The sequence below is a fragment of the Ruditapes philippinarum genome, unplaced genomic scaffold, assembly GCF_026571515.1.
Source record: "Ruditapes philippinarum isolate M1 unplaced genomic scaffold, ASM2657151v2 ctg16371_1_1_1_1, whole genome shotgun sequence".
NCBI lineage: Eukaryota > Metazoa > Mollusca > Bivalvia > Venerida > Veneridae > Ruditapes > Ruditapes philippinarum.
In genome coordinates, this window is record NW_026863042.1 from 1 (window position 1) to 9,437 (window position 9,437).

The window sequence follows — 9,437 nt, forward strand, 5'->3', positions numbered from 1 at the left end:
TAGTATTTACCAAAAAATTGCAAAAAATATATTAAAAACAGAAAGAACAACCATAAATTAAAAAATGTTGAAATGAATAAGAAAAACACTGGACATACGTTATGAGACATAACAGATTATGAGTTGTTGAAATCCTTTGGAAATATGTCCTGTGATAAGATGCATGTGAAATTTTTAAAATATATTCTGGGTGTACACAAAAAAACATCAAATGAGGCAGTATGCGGTGAACTAGGACGGTATCCACTATTTATTGATGTAATATGTAGTTATGTTAAGTTTTATCAAAGACTGCTAAGTGGAAATGTTAGCAAATTACTATCTGCTGCCTTTATTGAAAGTCAAACATTATTTACGGATAATAAAGTTTGCTGGGTTTCTTGTGTACAACATTGTTTTAAGCATTTAGGTATATCTGATGCTGGTTTAACCAATAAGAACTTAGTAAATGTTGTTAAACTCAAGTTAGTGAAAATGTACCAAACCAACTGGTGTTTGAATATCTCAGGTACTGAAGGGAAACTTAGAACATACTCTTTGTTTAAACAAAGGTTTTGTAGAGAACTGTACTTTAGACATATTAAGGACAAAGATATAAGAACTTTCTTCACCAAGTTTAGAGTAAGTGCACACAGATTGAATATAGAAACAGGCAGATATAAAAAGATCCCAGTAAATCAAAGGTATTGTAACTGTTGCTCTTCCAATCTTGTAGAAGATGAAATTCATTTTTCCATGTGTTGTACAAAATTTGATAGTAATAGAGAACTACTATTTAGACAAATTGAAATATCAAATAAGAACTTTTGTATGTTGAATAATAAGCAGACATTTGTTTGGTTAATGTCCTCGGAAGACCCTAGAGTCTTGAATGTCTTTTCTAAATACCTACTCGAAATTTATAATAAAAGAAATCTTATGTTAGGTAGTACTATTAGTAATAAAAATTTGTCAGACCATTGAATGTATATTATTGTACTTGAATATCGAATGAGTAATTAGTGTTTTTTGTTGTTTTTTTATTTTTTTTTATTTTTTTTTTTAATACTGTTTTATTTATTTACTTCTTATTTTAACATTACTATGCCTGTGTTATTTGTTTTTTGTTTGTTTTTTTTCCAATAATACGAATTAAGCTTTAGTTACTTTATTGTCTTCATTTCTACCATACAATACACAATTTGTTGGTTGATATATTTTGTTTCATGCCTTATGTTTTATGCTTGTGATTATATATGTCATATAGTATGACCCTTGATTGGTGAAATAAAATTATTCTATTCTATTCTATTCTACGTTATCTCGATCTTACAACACGTAAGGCATTTAGACATTATATAACCGTTCACCCTATTGCGCTATAACGGTCAGTGTAAACAAGATTAATTTATCCACATCTGACTGCGTACATCTCACGGAATTTACCGAACATTTATCGAATATTGATTGACCGGAATTAACACATACCGCTTATGTCACGTGACAAATACGATATACTAACATATTTTGCCTGCTATTAAAATATCCTTATTTTTATCATATTCGTGGGAAAATGTATTATCCTTATAGCGCCCATGTCCTCTGACTGTCATGTGCTTGACAGATGAACAAAATGCCTCTTTTTAGCTCTCCTGTCACAAAGTGACAGGGTGAGCTTTTGTGATCGCTTTTCGTCCGGCGTCCGTCCGTCCGTCGTCCGTCCGTAAACTTTTACTTTAAATGACATCTCCTCATAAACCACTAAGCCAATTTCATCCAAACTTCACAGGAATGTTCCTTTGGTGGTCACCTTTAAAAATTGTTCAAATAATTTAATTCCATGCAGAACTCTGGTTGCCATGGCAACCGATAGAAAAAACTTTAAATATCTTCTTTTAAAAAAACCCAAAGAGCTGGAGCTTAGATATTTGGCATGAAACATCTTCTAGTTAGTGTCTACCAAGTTTGTTCAAATAAAAGCCCTGGGGTCAAAATTGGCCCCGCCCCAGGGGGTCATTGATTTTCCCTATATACATATAGTAAAAACTTAAAAATTCTTCTTTTAAAGATCCCACGGAGCTAGAGCTAAGATATTTAGCATGAAACATCATCAAGTAAGTGTCTACCAAGTTTGTTCAAATAAAAGCCCTGGGGTCAAAATTGGCCCCGCCCCTGGGGTCATTGATTTTCCTTATATGTATATAGCAAAAAACTTAAAAAAATCTTCTTTGAAAAAACCCAAATAGCTAGAGTTTAGATATTAAGCATGAAACATCTTCTAGTGAGTGTCTACAAAGTTTGTTCAAATAAAAGCCCTGGGGTCAAAATTGGCCCCGCCCTGGGGGTCATTGATTTTCCTTATATGTGTGTGGCAAAAACTTAAAAATCTTCTTTGAAAAAACCCAAATAGCTAGAGTTTAGATATTAAGCATGAAACATCTTCTAGTAAGTGTCTACAAAGTTTGTTCAAATAACAGCCCTGGGGCTAAAACTGGCCCCGCCCCAGAGGTGTCATTGTTTTTAACTATATGTGTATAGTAAAAACTTAAAAAAAACTTCTTTTAAAAAACCCAATGAGCTAGAGGTTAGATTGCAGGAAACATCTTTTTGTGGGTGTCTACCAAGTTTGTTCAAATAAAAGCCCTGGGGTTAAAATCGGCCCTGCCAAAGGGGGGGGGTCATTGTTTTTCATTATATGTGTGTAGTAAAAACTTAACATCATGAAACATCTTCTAATGAGTGTCTTCCAAGTTTGTTCAAATAAAAGCCCTGGGGTTTAAACTAGCCCTGGTCCGGGGGCCTAAATACAGGTGAGCGACCTCAGGGCCATCATGACCCTCTTGTTTAAAATGGTTTAGTGGGATGTACCTTTCCAGAGTAGCTTATTCACCCTTTTATGAGTACATTGTATTACTGTATACATTACTTAATGTCTGGAATATGATATAAAACCAAGAGCGACTCGTCAATTCCCAGTTACGCAGTACCACGTACATAACAGTACAAATAGACCGAGCATTTTCGATTTTAGCGTGCATGTTACAAGACTGTAGCAGTATCGGATGCGTATTAAGGTCAGACACTCACATTGATATTTCCATAGACTTACATTATAAAAGTATCATTCATCAGTCATTTAAAACTTTGAAGTTCCCTTTTTTGTAACAAGCGCCGTTATGCCGCATTCCGGATATTCTGAAAATGAATTTTAGCATGTGATTTTTATACTTAACTCATTATTCTGAAGCCAATTTTGTAACAACTTCCAAAAAATCACAGAGATAGCAAAACTACACTGTTCTCATTACAGAAGTGCTTCAAAATACTAATTTTGTAACAAAAGGATGCAGCAGGGAGCAATTTTATCACCCCACCCATAACAAAATAAGTGATTTTTCACCCAAATTTCAACATTTTATTACCAATAGACTTCCTGGATGAAGATTTAGCTTAGCAAACATACTTAATAACTACTGTATAATGACCTGAATATGGATTACACATTATTTGTACACACATAGCAACCTTTTGGGTGTAACTAGGTATTTCAAAACTGCCCTGCTATATTTTTCTACTCCAAATATTTGCATATATAGTCTTAAATACAAGCCTAAATGTCAATAAAATGCCAAAATTCTTTATATATTTTTTGTCTCTCTCTTACATGGATATAAAGAAATGCAATATATGGAAACACCAAGTTCTTCTGGATTTAACAGCACAGTAAAAGCCTAAAATTTGACTTCTACACCCATTTTTTGGTCATTTTTGCATTTATTTGGAGTCAAATATGACAATTGAAACCTTCTTTCAGGTGTTTTAACATGTAAATCACCTCTTCAGACCAAAATGTACTTGGAATGGACAGTAATGTGTATTTTTTTTGTCATTTAGGTAGCCAGAAACTAGAATTTATGCACTTATCTAAGTTTCTCAATAAATAAAGGGAGGTAATTCACTGAAGTTGTGCATAATCACACCCTTTTTATACATTTATCTACCAGAATAAGTGCCTTTTCTGTTTATAGACACATCACAGACACTAAAGCTGTGTTATAATTGTGCCTGGTATGAGTGTGAAAAAGTAGATCAACTTTTACTTATCAATAAAACTTTTCTACAAAATAATTCTACCCTTGGCCATTATGATGCACATTCAATTATGAATTAAACAGACATAAAGTCTAAAAACTATGGCATTATACAATTCTGAGTGTGTAAATATGTATTACCAAATAGAAAACAATAAATTCTTATCACTATTTTGCATCTTAACCACATAATAAGAGGCTATTCAGAGGCAACCTAACTGAATTATGCTACATTTTTCAATGGATTTCAATTTCTAAGTATGTGTTGATATTCATGCCCTGAAACCGAGTAAATTTTAAGAAGCCTTAAAATGCTATTTATTTGAAGCTTTAATGCTATCTATGCCTGGAAATGAAACACAAAACATTCTTATATAGGAAACAGACAAAAAAGCAATTTATTTGTGACATTCTATTTAAATATTTGAGCAAAATGGTAAACATTAGTGCCGAGCGAAGAAATTTCCGCCCCTAAATAAAGTCGAAAAGTTAATCGAAACAGCACCCTAAACTTTTTTAATTATTATATATCAGTTTTGAACCTGACAAGATGCATTTGTAATGATATACCTGCAACACCCATCAAAAGTGGCCAATGTGCTTACATCAGGTCCTGTCAAGTTATACATGAAGTCTTCAAACCTGGCATGTGTATAGCCAATGTACAGCATTTCTTTGAAATCTGAAAAAATATTGTTAATGACCAAGGTCTACATTATTCATCATCAACATACCACCAATTGATTATCACTCAAATTCACTGTTCAAAGAAAATATAAACCATTATTAACTCTTATGTAACACTAATACTCTTGTTCATATGATATGTAAACAATGCTTGTAGATTGACCCCTTTGACACATTATCTGCTGTAAACACCAACAGTTGCACTGAAATAATGAAATTTCATACCTAGACAGGCTGTAAACATCCATTCTTCCAAAATATCAGCTTTTCATGGTGTAATCAATGAAGACAAAGTACTACTGTGAATTATGACAGTTCCAATTTCCCTCTCTTTAGGTCAGACACTCACATTGATATTTCCATAGACTTACATTATAAGAAATGGTCCCATATCCTACCTTAAAATTCAGTTTTCATGCTAAAGAGGTATTTTTTCTAGCAGAATGAAATGCCTGGCCTGTTATATAGGGGTAGCCAACCAAATGTTTTGCAAAATGACTTCAAAGAGGATTACCCCCCATTTCTTTGAAATTTTCTGCTGATCACAAGACTGACATACACTTTTTATAAATGCAAATATCCAAGTCAAAATTATCACAGAGACTCATGAAATATTTCATTTTCTTCAGAAAACATTGTAGTGTTACTTTTTAAATTAGTTTTTATACTTAAAAATACCCCACTTTTATCCAATCGCCTCATGTATAAACTGAATCATACGGTTTTCCCTGCACTTTTTTTTCAGCCAATCGCTGGCCGTGTTACAATGCGATACCCTGACCTAAAGGTGATTCCGCTTTGTCAGCCATGTTTGTATTTCACTCAAGTCTGTTCAAAGTGAAAGAAGGCCAAAATTCATATAAAAACAAAGCTCTTATTGTAAAATGATGAACCATTTGAAAGTATACTTCCAGGTTTATATTTTAAGGACAATTATAAACAAAAATAAAAATGATAACAATAAGAATATTTACCTTGAATGTGCTACATTTCTGAAGACCAAAAACATTCTGTTGCAAAGTTTTAAGCACATTTCATGAATGGCAAAATCCTTTTTAAAGTCTCTTTTAGTGCCTACAAAAGCTATTTTTTGCAGCAAATACAAAAATCTTACAAAACTTAACTCCAAATAAATCCTTATCTCATGTCCTTCTAAGCACATGGCCTCCATTATTTTTTGTAAAAAAGTAGTGCAAGAAAACAATCCTCATTTATAACCTTATGAACTTCAATTAAATTGAAAACACAATCGAACTTTAAAATCTAACCTTTTTTATGTGTAACAGTGAAGTGTGTCTGTTTGTCATGTACACAAGAAATAGGTAAATGATGTTTATTTTCATGGTACTACTTTTTTACACATGTCATGGTGGCCATGTTGTTTCAAGGTCAGATAAACTACTTTCCTAAGATTTATGTTTTTTAAAGTTTTTTTGTATTTTCTGCAAAAAATAGCTTTTGTAGGCACTAAAAACAGACTTTAAAAAGCATTTTGCCATTCATGAAATGTCCTAGGGTTAGGGTTAAATCGTTTTGTATATTTTCTCCATCAGTGCAAATGGAAATTTTAAAACAAAGGGACGTAACTTTGTAAACTGAATCCGAACCTCAATACAGACTTTACCGAGAGAATATAACTGTAGCGCCACCTGTTAGCATAATTTGGGTGTCACATATTATTACACCAGATGTCGCGTTGTATTATGCTTGCTGCATTCGGCTTTCGGCTATGCGCATTCTACCTTATGGCATTCGTCGTAAATAGACCCAAATACAAACAGTTGCAGGTTAATTTATTGAATTAATATACCAGATCAACAAATGAATAATAATTGATCGTTAAATAACGACATCAACATAAAATTAAGCAAGTCGCACACAGCAGAAAGCATAATGTGCATGTAAGAAAGCAACATGTAAAAGTCAGAATGCAAGATGTATATGTCAGAATGCATAATATACAAGTTAGAAAGCACGATGTACAAGTTAGAAAGCACGATGTAACGTAAGAAAGCAAGATGTAATTTTAGCATAAATAACCCTCCATAATCAGGTCAGTAACTGAGTATTTATGCATAGCATTATGTCATATTCGTCGTGTTCGTACATAATCGAATTATAACGGGAATTGCCGAGCAGTCTTTGATTGAATAGATTTTATAATACTGCACGTTTGTAACGTCATTTTTCATTGGATAATCGTGACGTCTATATAGTTTTATATACACGGCTGCTGTCGATTCATGAAGAAATCTTACTTTTTTCTCTAAAAATGATGTCTGTTGTATTATAAATTCGTTATAAAGATTGTTGACAGGTTATATGGCCATATATAAACGCCTGTTTGCAATAAAACCAACGTTATATAACCGAATTTTTTGTGTCTGTCAGACTAGACAGTTTTGACATTTAATTTTATTTTTTCTCAGAATCAGCTGATTTTGGCAGCAGTTCCTTCAGTTTTAAGCTGACACTGTGAACAAGAACCTGGGCCGTATTCATAAAGCATCTTAGTGAATAATTTCAACTTAGTGAAAAAAGACATTTTTTGACAAGTTGAATTTAAAATATCTAACGTGTGTACAAAATTAGTTTGAAAATAGGCAAGAAAATGTCCTAATTAATAAAAACATTTTAAAAATATTGTGGATGGTCACAGGTATTGGAAATAAGCCATTTCAAAATTTAAGAACTTTTCAAGAGGATGAAATATTTTAATAAGAAGTTTTTTATGGCCAAAGCACTTTGAACAATGTTGAACAACTGTTCTATTTCATAATTATTTTGTTGATGAAAAAAAAAATTCTAAAACCATTGATTTGGAAATGTGCAACTTGTCATTGTCAGCTGGAAATGTAATTTGACTACAGAGTTTCATTAATAGAAATAAAAATTGGTTAAATCGTTTTGTATAGTTTCTCCATCAGTGCAAATGGAAATTTTAAAACAAAGGGACGTAACTTTGTAAACTGAATCCGAACCTCAATACAGACTTTACCGAGAATATAACTGTAGCGCCACCTGTTAGCATAATTTGGGTATCACATATTATTACACCAGATGTCGCGTTGTATTATGCTTGCTGCATTCGGCTTTCGGCTATGCGCATTCTACCTTATGACATTCGTCGTAAATAGACCCAAATACAAACAGTTGCAGGTTAATTTATTGAATTAATATACCAGATCAACAAATGAATAATAATTGATCGTTAAATAACGACATCAACATAAAATTAAGCAAGTCGCACACAGCAGAAAGCATAATGTGCATGTAAGAAAGCAACATGTAAAAGTCAGAATGCAAGATGTATATGTCAGAATGCATAATATACAAGTTAGAAAGTACGATGTACAAGTTAGAAAGCACGATGTAACGTAAGAAAGCAAGATGTAATTTTAGCATAAATAACCCTCCATAATCAGGTCAGTAACTGAGTATTTATGCATAGCATTATGTCATATTCGTCGTGTTCGTACATAATCGAATTATAACGGGAATTGCCGAGCAGTCTTTGATTGAATAGATTTTATAATACTGCACGTTTGTAACGTCATTTTTCATTGGATAATCGTGACGTCTATATAGTTTTATATACACGGCTGCTGTCGATTCATGAAGAAATCTTACTTTTTTCTCTAAAAATGATGTCTGCTGTATTATAAATTCGTTATAAAGATTGTTGACAGGTTATATGGCCATATATAAACGCCTGTTTGCAATAAAACCAACGTTATATAACCGAATTTTTTGTGTCTGTCAGACTAGACAGTTTTGACATTTAATTTTATTTTTTCTCAGAATCAGCTGATTTTGGCAGCAGTTCCTTCAGTTTTAAGCTGACACTGTGAACAAGAACCTGGGCCGTATTCATAAAGCATCTTAGTGAATAATTTCAACTTAGTGAAAAAAGACATTTTTTGACAAGTTGAATTTAAAATATCTAACGTGTGTACAAAATTAGTTTGAAAATAGGCAAGAAAATGTCCTAATTAATAAAAACACATTAAAAAAATTGTGGATGGTCACAGGTATTGGAAATAAGCCATTTCAAAATTTAAGAACTTTTCAAGAGGATGAAATATTTTAATAAGAAGTTTTTTATGGCCAAAGCACTTTGAACAATGTTGAACAACTGTTCTATTTTATAATTATTTTGTTGATGAAAAAAAAATTCTAAAACCATTGATTTGGAAATGTGCAACTTGTCATTGTCAGCTGGAAATATAATTTGACTACAGAGTTTCATTAATAGATATAAAAATTGGTTAAATCGTTTTGTATATTTTCTCCATCAGTGCAAATGGAAATTTTAAAACAAAGGGACGTAACTTTGTAAACTGAATCCGAACCTCAATACAGACTTTACCGAGAATATAACTGTAGCGCCACCTGTTAGCATAATTTGGGTGTCACATATTATTACACCAGATGTCGCGTTGTATTTTGCTTGCTGCATTCGGCTTTCGGCTATGCGCATTCTACCTTATGACATTCGTCGTAAATAGACCCAAATACAAACAGTTGCAGGTTAATTTATTGAATTAATATACCAGATCAACAAATGAATAATAATTGATCGTTAAATAACGACATCAACATAAAATTAAGCAAGTCGCACACAGCAGAAAGCATAATGTGCATGTAAGAAAGCAACATGTAAAAGTCAGAATGCAAGAT

At 32.5% G+C, this 9,437-nt stretch overlaps 1 long non-coding RNA gene across 1 annotated transcript; it reads right to left on the minus strand.

The window, feature by feature from the left end:
* Positions 1-3,082: 3,082 nt before the first annotated feature.
* Positions 3,083-5,206, minus strand: LOC132720980 (uncharacterized). Its single transcript, XR_009624410.1, has 3 exons — positions 4,983-5,206; positions 4,641-4,752; positions 3,083-3,174 (listed from the first exon to the last, which is right to left on the minus strand). It is a non-coding gene; the product is annotated as an uncharacterized LOC132720980 (long non-coding RNA).
* Between the last annotated feature and the right edge of the window lie 4,231 nt (positions 5,207-9,437).